We start from the raw sequence: 17,397 nt of genomic DNA on the forward strand, positions 1-17,397 counted from the left end.
TGACTGAAATAAAGTGTAGATGGATTTCAGGGGCAACTAATGAGCATAGGACAGGAGGATAATGCAGAAGTGACTCTCAACAAGAGTAGGATCCATTATCTAGAAGTTGTGGAGCACAGAAGCATGTCCATCTGTGTGATAATATAATGCAACCAGCTGTTATGTATACAACAGCTGATATTCAGCATCCAACCTTTTCTGTGTCCTTCAAAGCAGAGGGCTGTTTATTCTTAAGGGGAAGATTGATGAAGCTCACCTCCAGGGAGGGATTACTCATTCACAGAAGGATTTTCTGAAACCAAGTCAAGGAACCAAACCTTTACTATCACACTATCACTGTCTATCCATCTAAATGATGCAGTGCGGGGCAATAAGCAACAACATGCAACTGGGTACGGTTTCATTTATTAAACCAATAAAACATGGAAATATGACTTTAAAAACAAATATAGGACCTATAATTCACCCTCTACTGCTTTGTTTTTTTTGCTTCTGCAGTGTTTACTTGAAAATAATGAGATGGTTTGCATAAAAAATGTACCTTTTGATTATCACGCTCGAGTTGAAGATCAATCAGGATGCAGACAAGGATGAAAAATGTATTTATTCACAACTGTCAAATGATAACGTGATGTTGAGGGAACAACAAAGGCACAATGTAAATGCAGTGCAGCACTACTAGCTCTCGTGTGCTGGTTAACTCAGTTGGATGGCAGACTGTGTGCTTTTTGAAGATTAATTTTAGTCATCAAATAGTTACCTGTGACATGAACAAGAGGCTGTCTAGCAACCAAAGGGTCGCTGGTTCCATCCTCACTTCCCCTAATTGCTCCTGATGGCCCTGCGATGGACTGGTGACCCATCCAGGGTGAACCCTGCCTCTCAGCTGAAATAGGCTCTGCCCCCTGTAGCCCTTAATGGATGAGCGGAATAGAAAAATGGAGATGAACAAGTAAGAAATGACATTTTGTTAACCTACAATGAAAAACAGTTCAAGTTAAATTACATAGACACTGATGCTTTGCCATCAATGCATAATTCAGTGTTAAAAGCTTTAATCGTGTTTTGTCTGATTTCAGTCACTGTTGGTTGGTCTGCACACAGCTGCAATAATCCAGGAAATAAGTTTACAAAAAAAAAACTCCCCACAGGAATACTGGGTCTTCTGGCTCACCACAGTGGCTCAGGAATAGTGGAGCAATATCAACACTTTGGAAAGATCAACGAGGAGCACTATCTACTCAGACTAGGAAAAAGTATAACAATGAAAAAACACTAGAAAACAGTGACGAGGAGGCGAACTCAGAAAACTGCTTACTAAGAGGCACAGAGGGTAAGCAGGTCTAGACAACGACCACAGTTCAATATTCCAGCAACACAGAAACAACCAGCTCAGGCTTATATACCCAGGTGGGTAATCAGGGGAATTAGATTCAGCTGGTAGTTCCTGTGTGCCACAAAGTGACTGACAGAGGGAGCAGCCAATCACCAACCAACAGGGGCGGGACTCAGAACTAGGCAGAGGGAGAGAGAAATTTAACACAGGAATGCTGGATCCTAACAATTATAGTATTACCACAGCCGCATCATACTGTTCTTCAATGTATTTACCTGGAGTTGCAACAATTACTCTGACAATACAGTAAAACTAGGCGACTCATAAATTACTAAAAGTGGAGCTTCCTTGTTGAGTCCACTTGTACAGAGCTGCTGCGGAAAAAGTTGTTCTGGTCTCCACAGCAACTCTCCACAACGTTCCCATCCCCTCTCCATCACCGCTGCTTCCCCTTTCCTCCTCCTACTGCTTTAATAAATCATCAGGCCCTTGTGTCTGGGGAGTCATCGGGGTCAGCTGAACCATATATAGTATGTGCTGTTAAAAAGATAACACTGTGTGACCTGCATGTGGATGCACTGTGTCTTGTGTCAGCAATATACTATAATGTACACTCCATGCAGAATGTGCTTAAATATGTGTATTTTGTATCCTAAGGGTTTAAGCTTGGCCTGCCCCTGTCACCAACCAGTCTGGCTGGGTGTGATTACAGCTCAGTTTTTGCTGCAGGGAGCAAGCTGCTCCTCCCACCATTAAATTGAGGAAAGGACTATGGAAAGAACGGGGAGGTGAGGTACAGTGGTGGACTCTGGGTTGCTCGTTGCACTGAAATGGAGGCAGGAAGTGTAATCTTCCCCATTAGACAGGTCGAAGTGTCCTCTGCAGCAGCGACACAGGACAACAGGCTGCTGTTTTGAGGCTTGATAAATGAGAACCTAAACCGCGAGTAACCAACCGTTATCGTGTCGTTGCCACAAACAATGGTGTAATTGATTCCACTGGTTGACGGTTTTATTGCAAACACACATGACGACACGGGAAGAGGAAACATAATTTATTTCCTTCAGTGATAGTCATCTGGGTGTAGTTTTCAGCTGACTACACTCTGTTTCATTTTGCTGCTTTTGATTAAAAGAGAGAGCCTGGATCTTGAATCTGGGCACCAGATCGCTCAGTGGTGACTATATCACTTTGATTTGACAAATCATTATATTTTGAGGCCTCAGCTGTCTTCAGCAAAGCATTAAAAAAAAACAAAAAACCTTTTGCACTCTAAAACAGCTCAATTGGGGCTCTGAACAGGAGAAATATCTGCAACTTCTTGTACACAGAGCGGCAAGGCTACTTAATCATGCGAGCGGCATCCTTAAGTGCTTTAAATGAAGCTTTATTTAACAGGTAAATAAATTCTCAAAGACTCTTGTCCCTTGTTTCTTGTCTTTTGGCTGACAGACGGTCAGAGTAGGCCTGAAATATGTTTCTGCCGCAGTCTGCAGTGTTCCACTCCAACACGACCGAACACAACAGCGGTATTATTTATATTCCTCACTCGTAAATCACCTGCATGATTTCAAAGAGAGAACAAAAGACGCAGCTAGCAGGGCAAGCACCTTTCCTACTCCATCTTCTCGTGGGAGTCCACAAAGACTCTGCTACATTGTATATTGTTTGTATTACAGCTGCAGTCAGCAGATGCAGCGGCCAGTTTAGTCTTGAAGAAAGTAAATGTTTATCATTTTCAGCCAAATGCATGTCTGCTCAGTGTGGTTTGATGAAATGCTGTCAGTGACTCAAATGTGGAGCCTGCTCAGGTTCAAGGGCTGATCATCTTGAATTTGAAGACTATTCAGGTGGACGTGAATAGGAGCAACGACCCAAAGCTTTTTTATTTTAAATACACAGCTCTCACGGATCCACCTTTGCTTCTCTGTAGCCTGAACTACATATATCGTACACGGACCATTGCATGTAATAGTGATGGAGCCCAAAACACTCTAGTACATCTATGGCCAACATGCCAGACCCCATTTACAGTAAACAACACTCCATGTGCAATAATGCTTAGCATGAGGGCAGTGAGAGCTCTGTGCACTGCAGGTAGGAGGTCTGAGAGAGGGAGGGATTGGGGGAGGAGAGTCCCCCAGAAGGACCATCTGTTCATGTATAATTACGTCTTTTGGCTGGATCGGTGTCTGCTAAGTTGGATTCCTCGGTTGTATATAGGTTAGCCAGGAGGCTAAGCATGCATCGCAGCTTAATAGCTACGGATAATGGAAAAAGCTGTTAAATAATGTCTAGATCTGAGTATGAGGGAAATCTGAGCAATTATTATAAGAAAGCCATAACGTCTTTAAAAGTGGGCCAAATTTTTTTGATAATTTATGACAAATCTGCTGCAACAGTGACATATTTGCAGGTGTTTGTCAAGGCTAAGGCATCAGACTATAAACCCATAACTGCAACATAAACCTGTGGTGTGTGTGTGAGCTAGTCAACATGTACATTGAAATGAAAGATGTGTGCAAATCCAGCAGCAGTGTGACAGAGCTGAGAATTGTAAGTCATAATCACAGGAATACCCCGTTTGCTTCCTGACACATGACATGATGGATTTTGCACATGTCTATTTCTTTACAAGCTTATGTGTGTGTGCATGGATTTCTGTGTATTTGTAGGTCATTTAGGATTCCAGCAGGTTGTCAGACTTGCACAAATCTTCCTCTTGGCTACATCTCCCACTTGCCTTGCCATCAATAACCAGGCATGGATGTTGGAAGGCATCTATGTCTCAGATTCAACACAGTGTGCCCTGAGGAAAGCCCTGTGGCAGAGTGAAGGGTTTCATCACTCTGCACCAAACTGTCTGTGGTTCTCTACAACAAGATGTGGCAGCGCAACGCTCCAGGCCCTTCATACTATTGCAACACATTTCCACAAATTGAAACGAGAATAAAAATGGCACATTTGCATTTGTTTTGAAAACAAATCTTACCGAAAAGCTTTTTTTAAACCATAGAAGTGGCATGGCTACAAGGTTGGCTGTCTACTTGTCTGTTGGTTGGACTATAAGAAGGATTCCTATGCATTTTTGGAAGTGCAGCTTACATGGCTATAGAATAAACAACAGCTCCTGTCATCCATTACCACAAATTTATGGGCTTCAGTGTTTAGCCCTTTAATAACAAGTCCTTCAACTCGTGCAGCTATAAATGTCTTCACTCGGAACCTCTGATTATGGTTTGGCTTGGTTTAGGTACAAATATACTAAAAATATGGTTCTGGTTTGGAAAAGATTAAGATTTTGGTTCAAATGGACTCTGTTTTGATGTAAGAGGAAACAAACACACACCACTAGTAACACTGCATCGACAGCTGGCTCTAGCAGCAACTGCACAGCCTTCCAAATAACCTGTCAAAACAAACAGCATTAAACTGCAGCGACCATCAAAACAGCTTCCTCCAGTCAGTCATGAGCACGAGCCTCCAACATTGCTGTAGCCATTTTTTGTTTTTTTATCTTGAGGCTGTGCACTTTTCTCCTGAAGTCTTCTTGGTGTTGCGCAACAGATTTTTCTTGTGGCCATGCGGCCAAGTGGTCCTCCACCCTCTTGTAGGCAGACTCGTCGTTGTCCTTGATGAGGCCAATCACTATGGTGTCACCTGCAAACTTGATAATGGTATTAGAACCATGTGCAGGTCGGCAGTCGTTGGTGAAGATTGATCACACAGCCCTGTGGTACACCAGTGTTTAAGGTGAGGGTGGAGGAGCAATGGTGGTCTAACTGAACATGTGGGGGCATGTTGATCGGAAATTCCAGCAACAATAAATCAGCCAGGTTCAGATTAATGTGCTAATTCATCTGTTGCACCACAGTTAAGAGTTTGTAAGAATGTATTAATGTGACGGGAATCGTTCAGTGACATGAACAATCAAAACACATAATTACGCAGAATTAAACTGTAGGAGGATGGGTTGAAAAGCAGTACGGAAACAATTCCAACGATTCTTTCGTGGCGGACACAAAAACTCTCGTTCAACAAAGTAACGCCATGGGCGGTTGTTAATGTTTTGTATTTTATTTTTTACACTTTATTTTACGGTTAGTTTTATTATGGTTTTGAGTTAATTCACTGACAACAGATCCTTGAAACTAAATTCCCTGTTGTAAAATAATGAAGCCGTTAGCCACAATTATGGTGTTCAGGTGGCTCACTGTGGACTTGCGTCGACGCTAGAAATGACCTACTACCTTATAATAAAAACCCTAATTGTTTTGGCACCAAACCTGCATTTTAAATGGAGTGGGGAAGTGTAAATGAAGTCTAAATGTCAGGGTCTTCCTCTAATCTTGTTTGCTGATTATTCCTGGCTCAGTGTAGAAGGAAAAGTAATTGAATAGTTAAGCAGGGGTGAGGTCAGTTTATTATTTTGGGAGAAAAGGGGTGGTAAGAGGATGAGGTGGCGATGAGGTTTTAGCTCAACATGGATGATAAATGGGGAGTGGCCTGGGACTCCTGGACTCTACCTAATACCTTACAGGATGGCCTTTCAAGACTAAAGTCATTTAGACTTTTTGCCTATTCATCATAGAGAAATTCTCATTGGAGCCCAGTCAAAACAAATGCATAAATTGTGCAGCAGGACAATCACATACAGTTTCCTATTTTTAATTATTAATGGCTATGGCTGTTCTGTTTCAGCATTAAACGTGATAGATGGCATGTTGAGAGATGCTGGTTGAACTCAGTTGTGGCTGCTATGAATTGACTTGGAATGAAGCCACGCTTCATTTGTTCTTTCAGGGCTGTTTTTGAAATATTAATTGTCCACCACAATCAATAGTAATACATTGATCAGATGATTTTAAACAGTACTGAGATAACAAATCATGCTCACAGCAATGTATTCTTTCTAAATCCAGATATTTTAAAGTGACGGACTATTTGAGGCACCAAGGTAAAAAAATCTGGCTAAATGGACAGACACGAGTGGAGAATACCTCTGGTGATCTACGGCGAGCCCACAGGATGTTGTTGCACAGGGACTAGCGGTTGGCTTCAGTCCCAATAACTATAAACATAGCGAAGAAAATGAGTTGAAAGGACACAGCCTGGGAGGATCAGTGTGAAGGAGGGAGACTCAATCCCATATCGATTTTCCCCTCTCTCCCCAGAGCCCCAGCCCTCAGTCCTTTGGCGAGACCCAGTCTGGTTTTGGTTGTGGAACTGCGTAGATGGGGTGATAGCAGCTATGTTATAAAAAGGCCAAGCTCAGCCTTAGGTTATAAACCGATATAAGAGAAAGTGTTTGTGCTGTATTAAATTTTGCTGATCGGCTGTAAAGAAGTGATCTCAACCCCCTTTGAGGGATGGGATCAACAACGCAGCAGTTAAGAACTCATCGGTCCAGTCTCTCCATATGGCTGTGGCAGAAGACCTCTAATAACCTTCACTATACTGCTTAGGGCCCAGGGACTTGCCTGCATAATCATCTCAGGCCAGGCTAGTATCCTCGGGGCCTCCTGGGCACCTGTTTGGAAGGTGTCTTCCTGGGTGGCTGCACTGAGTCACTAATGTATGCAGAACGCATGCGGAGCAGCTGCTGCAACATTATAATTTCAGAATAATCAATAAATCTGGCTGTGTGAGTGTGCAAAGTTAAGGTCTGCAAATATATAAAATAGACCATCTCTCTATGTTTTATGTGAGCTGTGCACAACATTTTTCACAGACAATGGGCAAAGTGTCAATAATTTTTAAAAAATCAAACACCAATTTATGACTCTGGACCTCTTAATTTGGTATTGTGAGTGTGTGTTTGCCTCCAACCAGCATTCTTTGATAATGGGTGACAAAAAAGGTTAAAATGACAGACCTGATGACATGAAACGATGGAGGCAGCCCCCATCTTTTCATCTTGACCAAACTTCTGGTACAAAGTGAAACCAACATTGTAAAATGTTGTTGTCTATGTATTCCCACCCAAATTAATTTCGAGCATCATGAGGGTGATAGGATTAGTAATGTTGGAACAACAATCAAAATACTGTACACCTAAATGTTGTCGGGAGTCCTGATAGGAAGGTCTTACCAAGGCACTGTATTCAGTCCAAATCCACAGCTGTCTTTTTTTTTTTTTTTTGAAGCCACACATGAAAACACAATACATACCATAGAAGCAGGAAAACAGTTGTGGTCCAAACAAAATGAAGGCATCCATCCCTTCCACCCTCTTCTGTGCTACGCGAAACTGATAGTGGCAGTTGATTCATTTTATCTCTCACAAACCTTCAAGATGGCAGCCTGGGGTGGATGTGCTCTGCTAACGGTCCACATGTTACGATCAATGCATCCAGGATGCTGTTTGCTGTTTTTAAAGTCCCTGCATGGAAAATTCACTCAGAGGAGATGCATTTGAAGTGATTAAACTTTTTTTCCGTCTGTCATTGTGTCCTTATTGTGCCAGGTCAAACAGAATTCACAAATACAGGATTGGCTTTTTTCACTCGAATACCAAAGGCTGGATCCCCAAACCTGGCTCTGGCTGTGACTGTCACAGCTCACATGATGGTATCGACCAATTGTTTTCCAACAGTTTCTGGTTGAATGGTGCCTCCTGTCAATGTCTTAGCAGCAGCTTCACACTGACTCCCTGGAAGATTCGTTGATAACAAGGCGCAGGCTATTTCTCCAGGGTACTGGTCAGGAGCCAATCCTTGGCTTTATAAAATAAACAGAAATGAGGGTCAAGCTCAGGCCATTTCTGCATCGTGCCTCAACAAGATTGCCTGTAGATGGAAAGCTAATGAATAGAAATCTGCTGCCAAGAACCATGATTGAAATCACCCTGCCTCTGTTTTTATTCAAAATTGTTTTTGCAGGTTGCTCAAATTAGACAGCGACGTATTGGCCCCTCCTGTAAGATCAAAGTGAAACAATGAAATGAAAATGTTTTTGCTGATTCACATGTCCAGTCTCTCATATACTCTCCTCTGAAGGTTTCCTGAGCTCTCTTAAATATATACTGCAGTCCATGGGAGAGTTGCAGAATGAAGCATTACACAAAATGCATCTCCTATGTAATTAACCTCTGCCTCTTGTGTTCTGGACCTCTCTCACAAGATACCAGCTGTTCTTGTCATGGTATTGCAAGGGAAAGAGGTGTAACGCTCATCCTGTCCAGTAGTGCTCTGACTTCTAAAGTCCTCTGCATGAATTAATGTTATATTCTGAAGCATTTTTCATCTTTTAAATGTTATTGTGTCAAGACTGGACACCAATGTCCGCTACACTGTCCAGGTCTAGTGTTGAAATGGACACATCGCTTATGAATCTGAAGGGGAGAATCAAAATGAAGAATGAAAATTATCTTGTGACCTGTCTCCGTGCCTCTGAGCTAAACATCATGAGGGCGGCTATACGCATGTATCCTGTCAATGTGAGATGTGTTTTGATTGAGTAAAGATTCCCCACCTCCACCCTGGCAGCAGTGTGCATGAGCAGTTTAATCCAGATTAGATATGCTCAGTATAGACCAGAATAAAGGCTGTTTTTAGCAGCATCAATTTGCATAGCATATATTAAAAAAAAGCAGACTGTGCTTGTCCTGGTGGGTTTTTCTTATTCTGGACCAGACATGACTGCTATTACCCTTAATGACTGATGCAATGACACAGAGGTTGCCAAGTAACAAGACCAGCCTGCTTCCATTATTCCTCCCGCTATTGCCACGGTTTAGCCTCACATGTGAGTTATATGGCCATTATCATAATGGGTCAGATAACACTGCGGTTCCATAATACATTTTACAGACACATGGTCCTTAAAATACCTCAAGGACATGTACAGTAATGTAAATAAACTTAGCAATGAACAAGTCGTGCATGCACTGGCCAGCCCTCAGGCACCAGTCATCACTGCTTTAGAAAGACCCCTGGGTCATTGCAGGTTAAGTGCAACTTTAAATGTTATACAGTTTTCTGATTCCATTTGCTGTAACTAGAGAATCGGCAGAGACCTGCACAATTTACCTGGAGGATGTACATCAGGGTTAATGCTCATGTCTGTCTCTTCAGAAATATAAGGTTTCGTCTGTTAGGAAAAACGAGCTACAGTCCTCATCCTTGTCACAACACACTTTTTAAGCGTTCACATTTTCTGTCTCTCACTGTTGCACACTACCTTCAGTGCCACATGAAGTATTTAAACATGACTGGTGGGACAAGAGGGTTAAATCTTTCACCATTGGACCAACAAGTACAATAAAGGCAATGTAACACATCTCTTATATTTATTAGTATTGAGGCACACCGACCACCCCGGGGTCTAAACTAATGACAGCGTCCAACTTCCTTGAATCCGTTGGACAGCGCAGTGGCAGGCAGGCAGATGGACAGTCATGGATGGCCGACAGCAGTGAGTGCCGTGTACTCCTGACACAGAAAAGAACTCTGACTGCAAACATCATCGTCTCTCTGGCTGAGTGAGCTGACACAACATATAAGCAACACACATTCCGTATCAAAACCCAGCTATCAGCAGCATATTTGTTAATTACTTTACAGACCAGTTGTTGATCTCAGAATACCTAATTGCATGACTGGGTGATGGCTTGTAGGCTCGCCTGCAGGTGATAATTCTACATTCTAGTAACGGGACCAAAATGCATGAATGGAAAATAATGAGTCCCTTTTTTTTCTTCTTTTTGTACAAAGAGCAGATTGTGGAGTTTGTTTGTTGAGATGTGGGTCTGGAAGGTCCAGACAACCCTACAATATCACAGGTTTGGGTCGATAAGTGACAAGTGACCTTCAATAGGATGTTTTGTTGTTTTTATTTATTTATTTTTTTAACCCAGACGGATGAAACACCTCTGCCTGCTGAATCTCTCTCAAGGTTTGTTTGGGCACAGCCAAGCAGTGATGCACATCATCCATTCATGCATTACTGACACTCATGCTCACAGGGATGTCATTGGTCAGGGTTAGCATCCAAGGCAGGGTGGTATTTGTCATTTTGCTCTGAAAATACAGGCTCTAAATCCATCACACCACCATATATGCATCAGTGTGTTGTGACTGGATCCCAGGGTATTTAGGCTCATTAATAAGCAAGAGTCTTATCTTCTTCCATGGCTCTCCTCAGAAGGATGGCACTGAAAGGCATTTGTGCAGCGGCGTCTTGGGCTTCACCCTTGCCCTGTCATCTTCCTCTATCTATGTGAAGTATTTGAGTCCTACATTACTCATTCAGTTTTATGTGTGGCACGACAGATGAACATCATTCAGGCCTGACTTTTTATGGCTGCGCCAAATGGAGCGCTCTTATTCCCATCTTCATCGTTTAGTGGGTGCACTGGGATCTGTTCTCCCTCCTTTATAGAGGAAAAGGACGTGTGGGAGAAATGAGTCATTACTTGGCCCTTCTTTTTGTCTCTCAGGGTTGGTTTGGTATTTGCCATGACGCAGTAAGTATGTTAACTGCTTGTGTGCCCGACGTCACATAAGCATCGACAAATCAGCTTCACCATGGTTACTCAGAGCTTTCTAAGAAAGTAGATGTTTAGGATGATGGTAGACTTCCTCAGGATTATCAGAGCACTGACTGTTGTGGATCATGGTAATTGGACCCTGGCTCGGTCTGTGCAACTGCAACTCACAAGTTATCAGCATTCACAAATAGGTCAGCGTGCTGTTTGACCTGATATTAAAAACTTGATGTTTTCTCTACTTTAAAGTAATGGCTTATTACTGTTAGTTTTGAAAGTTTTATATGCACATTTCATTACGTTTGCGCTGGCCTGGTTAGCATAGACAAATACCTCCACTGGGATGGAGTAGATCATAGCAATAAGCCAACTCTGGACATTTCTTTGTTCCACACGACAATTTTCTGGCCAAATCAGCCACACTGACAAAGCTTCCTCAGCGAGTCTATCATGGTAAAATTAAAGTGACAGCTTGTGTAAAACATACAAGAAACCATTTTTAATGAAGTTCTTGATGTTCTTCGGGGAAATGACGTTAATGGCTGGCATGTGCTACTGTTGACTCCGCCTCTTGTCATGTAAATCAGACTGAGACGTGTGAATCAAGATAACGGCCGAGTGCTGTGTGACACGCAACGCACAACGCTTCCACGTATTTGAAGAGCTGAAAAGTGGGTCACCCTGCCCACTGAGAATCAGTCTGTACCATTCACTGATGTGGAAGTAAGTCTCCTGCATCAGGCCCAGTTAGCAAGGCTGCGTTCCCAAACACTGGCAGCTTTTTTCTACACTAAACCCTGCAAATGATGAGTCATCTGTACCACATCTTGGTTATTATGCAGGCCAAGTCATTGTTTTGCCAACTTTCAACACATGCTAAGAGGATAATGTGTTGCGCTGAGGAGTGAAAACAGCCGTGCTGATTCCAAACAGCATACGTGTCCAAACGGCTTCCATTAGCGTTAGCATGCTTGGCACTCCCGGGCATAACCCAGTCTGTCAGACACTCCTGTGTCAAGTGCCCTGCTCAAGATACTTGTTCTTAAAGAAAAAAAAATTTCATTTACAATTTGACAAAAGTCAAATTCAAAACATCTGACTGTAAACTTACATTTTCAATATTTGTCTGCACAAGGAGCCGGAAATATACTATATTTCATGGGTTACGGACATTTCCAATATTTGGAAATCTATGAAAACCACAGAATTTCTGTTCGGATATGAATTCGTACTATTCTGTATGAAATTAAGTTTGTGTGAAAGAAATGATCTTAACACTGACAATGGTAACTTTTATAATGTTTCCTGGAGTAAAAATGAGATAAGGATTGGACTGCAGCCTCTTGTCATACAGGTCAATACAAGATTGAATCAGAAATACGATCAGCCTAGGGAGCCTTCAGAGTGATATTTCCCTCTGAAATGAGTCTATAAAGCAATGAGTTTTCAATCCAAACTCTGAAATGAGTCACACTCTGAAACTAACTTACAGCAAGCATCGGTTTGTCTGAAATGGTTCACTTTTTTCAATAGCCTTGGAAAAAAGTTCTGAAAAGGTCTAGTTCCCATTCATGCTTGTGAAAGAACCTTTTATTCAGGTTCACTTAATAACATGAATTTGAAGTGCACTTCTTTAAGGTAAACAGCCTTAAACACAAGACAACAGTCTGAGCTGTCATGGACCAGGAGGCTATGATAGCATCGATGCAATCATGGACATTTCCCAACTGTTACTCCTGTGAGACATGCAGAATAATGACTTCTATTCCTTGAGTTTTGAGGACCCGTGTGTTTATGTGACTGCCAGGTCCGGTGTAATGTATGCAGAGATTGGAACTCCTGCAGTTTTGACATCAGGTCAGAGTTTGATGTAATGTAAGGGCAAGTGAAAGTGTTGTCGGATGACTGATGGCCAGAAGCCAGCACTTTACTCAGAGCAAACCCTCACGCAGGCAGTCTTTAATCCACATGCACATCTAAAGCTGGAGGATGTCTTTGTCACGCTTGGCTCACGGCTATAGCTGGATCAACTCACTGTTGGCCCAATGTAAAAAGGGTGAAGCAGCATTGCTGTCAGCTCATGACCATACTCAATGCACCCCACCACATGTCCATCAGTAACAGAGCTTGTTGTGACTCCACTTACTGTAGCACACAGAGAAAGGTAAATAGAATTTTTTTTAAAAAAAGCTTAGATAGATTATTTTTAAGGATGCACTATTTTTTTTTTTACTTTAACAAGTGTCAAAACTGTGTACTATAGAAAATTGGTGCACAGTGACTTTTCAAGCCGCTCTCCCTCTGGGGTCCTATTGTGGCCGGCCAATATTCTAGTGAATGGAGAGCTGCACAAAGACCCCAGGGGAGAGCAGAAGCTGCAGCCAGTCCAGAGCCATTACTGACAGCTCCCTGCCTTCTCTGCCAGCCATGCCCTTGCTCACATTTTACAGCTACTTTTCAGGGTGTGTTAAAGCTTATTGTAAAACATGCAAGGTTCAGTACAGCGTAAGGGAGATGTAGTCTATATTAAGAGGACGTCTTCCCCACACATCCATCCTTTCAAATCCCCCTCTCCCTGACTTCATTCATTTATCTTCTGCCTTATCCTGCTCTACTTTCTCTCTCTCCAGGCTCTCTCTGTTTAGTTTGGGGAATATTTGACTGATAGGTTATAACACACTGTAGGGCTGACATTGAGAAAATGTCTTATCAGTCAGAGGTGAAGTTCTTGAGGTAATTTCAGAGACTGAACATGTTAATAAGGAGTACAAGCACAGAACAGCTTGTGCAAGTTGACAACGACAAGGTAAGTTGTGATATCTGAATGTTAAATATGAACTTTTAAATTTAAGATGTTACACTGAAGATGGGTTACACACCGTATAGAACATATCTGACATTTTATCTGGGAATATTGAAGCATGAAAAAGAATTATTGTGAAAGGCTAGACATCAGATCATCTGCAAACCTGAAAGAAATGACAGAAGAACTGAACGAAGAGGGTTGCTAAGGTGAATGTCAGTTCTTTATTTCTTTAACACGTGATTGGTCTTCACCTCACCTTTCTTGAATGTACTCTTCCTTGAGTTTCCGATCTCTAGAAGCCTCGAGAATAATCAGTAAATACCAGGAGGTCCTTTAACGTAGCCTTTGAATGATCAAAGATCTCACAGAGTTCAGCAGTGAACCAAGCAGAGAAGGAGGTGGCTGTTGTAGTGTAGCGGCAGAAGGGCTGCTTCAAGAACTTCACACAATTATTCTCCCAAAGGCTTGGAGCTCTAGCTCATTAGCACAAACCTCACCTGACCCGCTGGGTTCTTCTCGCCTTCCTTTATTTGAAATATGAGACAGGCTGAACCAGTACTTTTAGGAGAACAGGAAAATAATGTACATGTTAAAACAACTTTACACATTTAGGCCCAGTATCTCTTCAGTATATTACACTAATACTTGAAGTGTTGTTTTCAGCAGTATATTTGTCGACGCACTTGTGCTCGGCTGTGCCTGTGCCTGTTTATGTACAGTAGGTTTGTGAATGGTGATGAATTTCTCTCTCTCTGTCACTAAGCGGGTACTTTCATCTAATCCTTCAGGGGATTCGGCCATGTGATGTCGCCTCTGCGCTCCTGTTTAACCATGAACTGAATGGCCTTTCCTGGGAAATGAAGCCAATATGCAAAAGTGTCTTAAATCTACATTCAGCTGCAGCATGACTCAACCGGTTGCAAAATAAAATCAGATTCTCTGAGAAAAAATGTCCCTACTTCTCTCTGGATGTATTACTCTCCCTAAAGAGTTTATGGTCTCAGTTGTTAGTTTCAAGTCATATTCAAAAACAGGATGATGCTCATTTTGGGATTATAGTCTAATTTACAGTCAAACAATAAAGCAGGGTAAATTAAAAGGCGTGGCTCCTAATTTGGCAAATCTACATCTGCAGGCACCTCTACACTGCCTTCTTACAGTTAAAAATGTTGGGCCACAGTTTCCATCCATGCAAAAGCTGATGAGACAGAATTGATATTATTCTCCACAGCCAGCAGCAACTTCTAATAGATGCCATAAAAAATGAAATTTAAAGAAAAAGTCCCAGTACATGTATAAATAAAGCGTATTTCAGCATGCAGTTTTACAATAAAATCACATAGTTATTGAAATTAACAACCAACTCTAGAGGTGAGAAGTAGCAGAAGTGGCAATTGCAGTATTGTTCTGATCGATTCAGTGATTGGGGGGCCAGAATTGTGTTCGGGATTCTGATGGCATCTGTTCTGGCTCAGAAGCTCTAGGGCCTCCTACCAGATGTGAGGAGGGCAAAAGAGAGAGGTGGGGTGGGACAGGTCAGTTTTTCTAAGCTAGGGGTTTTCAGACAGACCTGGTGGGGTTGATGTCAGCTGTGCTGGAGGGAAACATACCAGTAATCCTTTGTTTTTACGACCACTGATCTGACACGTCACATCTTTGCAGCAGAATGTAATATAAATGCTTACACCTGAGCGACATGAAAAAAAAAACAGCTTTGTCTGGTCTGTGTAAAAAAGCCAAGGGTCATAATAGAGGGGTTCTTTTTATAGTGGTGCTGTGAAATCTCTTGTCTAAAACTAGCTTGTGTGAGAGATCAGCTCCACCCATCGCTCCTCTCCAGCTCCACCATCTTGTCTGAATATGGTCACTTCTGTTAGAGGAAAAACAAAAAGCAAATGAATAAAAAAAAAAATCAGGATTCCACCCACCAAAATGCTGAAGTCACTGCTTCCAATGTGGGTCCACCATCCAATAAGTGATCTTTTTGATTGGCTTTTTCTGTTCACTTTTAACAGTCTGCGATTTTACCTCTCTGTCCTCATCTCACATCCTCTCATCACCTCCCTCCCCCCCTGTGTTTTTCACAGCCAAACTCTCTGTCTTGACTACACACACACACACACACACACACACACACACACACACACACACACACGGATATGTGCATGTATTTGAAATGTATACAGGCCTGCCCTCTTCTGTTTTCACCTCTTCTAATATGATCCTGCAATAATAAAGACTTTTCCACCATTTGTGGCAGAAGAATATGAGGTCAAGCATCAATACATCAAGTGTCACACTCCAACAGCAGGCTCTCCTATTGGGAGTGGCACTTTGTTGCATTGCCTCTTTTCAAGAATTGATCCGAATGATGATACTGCCCCCCCGTGGTTTATCTATGAATAACAACTGTAACTGACAGGTGTCCTGAGGCCTTGCTGGAGTGACAAAGGCGGGGCAGAAAGGAACTGAGGGTATGTGATTGTAACGGGATGTTAGGATGTCAGCTGTTACAATGCATGAAGAATTTTTAGAGTAGCATCCTAACATTTAGATGGTTGATCTGGAAAACAACCGCAATTCAAAACAAGTCAAACTATTGTACCTGAGTATTAAATTGCACTAATCTAACAGGACTGGCTGCTGTAAATAACTGTCCTCTAAGCAGGGGTGTGTATTATTTTACAGATGTGCAAATGTGACAGACGTTAACAGATTTTCCATGTAAAAACTTGGTTCTTTATGCAGTTTTCATGAATGCAGAAGAACAGATGTAGGCAGGTAAGAAGGGAATAGGGATCGATTTGGTGGAGGAAACTGGATGACTAAAATCAAGCAAACGTGTTCTTGCACCTGTTCATCAGTCTATGCTCAGTACCATGAGTCTTCAAATCTCAACTCGTTTTCTCACATACGACTATCACATGGACAAGTGGTGAGATGAACGCCTGGCATTGTTTCATGGTGTTTAATGTGTTGTGCTAAAAATTATGTATTGAATCTGTTTGAGGGGACGCTGCCCCCCCCCCCCCTTTTGAAACTGGCTAAAGTTCATAACTGGAAACAAACGAGATAATGTTCAATCATCAGTGTAGATAAACCAGAGTTAAATTGTTCTGACTGTTTTAAAACAAGGACAGATGGATTATAATCTAGAATGTGAACCGGTATGGAACAAATTAGGTTCAACAGACACACTAAACAACAACACACAGATGTCTGAATGCCATTTGGCTGATGTAATTGCAGGGAAACAGCAGGAAATGACATTAACCGACATATCAGGAGATGAAACTTATTTTCTTAATAACTTCAGTGAGACTGAAGTTGTTTGAAGGAATGCACATATTTGAAGAAGAACACAGAGTCTAACTTGTCTTTCTTTGATGTTTATTTACAGAAGAGTAGTTTCCGCAGGCAACTTGAGTTGCTGTGTGTTTCAGCATTTTCACATTTGGTAACACAGTGGAAATAGTTCTACAAACCACAAGTACTAACTATCCTGTGACTGATTCCTCTGAACAAGCAATCTTTCTATCACAAATCATGACTATGGTTGCCATGAACAACACTGAGTAATCATCTGTCATTTTACAGACTAAGTAAATTGCACTTCTAGAAATGTAAAGATGACAGTCCAACATCACCCATGGCCCAAGAGGAAGTGCTAAACTATGTTAAGTGCTGCTAGTTGATTCTACAGTAGCATCTTTGACATGAAGGAGGTCCTGTTTGGCACACAATGATCACAGAGGTGTCTGAGTAGCT

The sequence above is a fragment of the Aulostomus chinensis genome, chromosome 2 (genome assembly GCF_037954235.1).
Source record: "Aulostomus chinensis isolate RoL2024-O1b breed Wild chromosome 2, RoL_Achi_v1.0, whole genome shotgun sequence".
Classification (NCBI taxonomy): domain Eukaryota; kingdom Metazoa; phylum Chordata; class Actinopteri; order Syngnathiformes; family Aulostomidae; genus Aulostomus; species Aulostomus chinensis.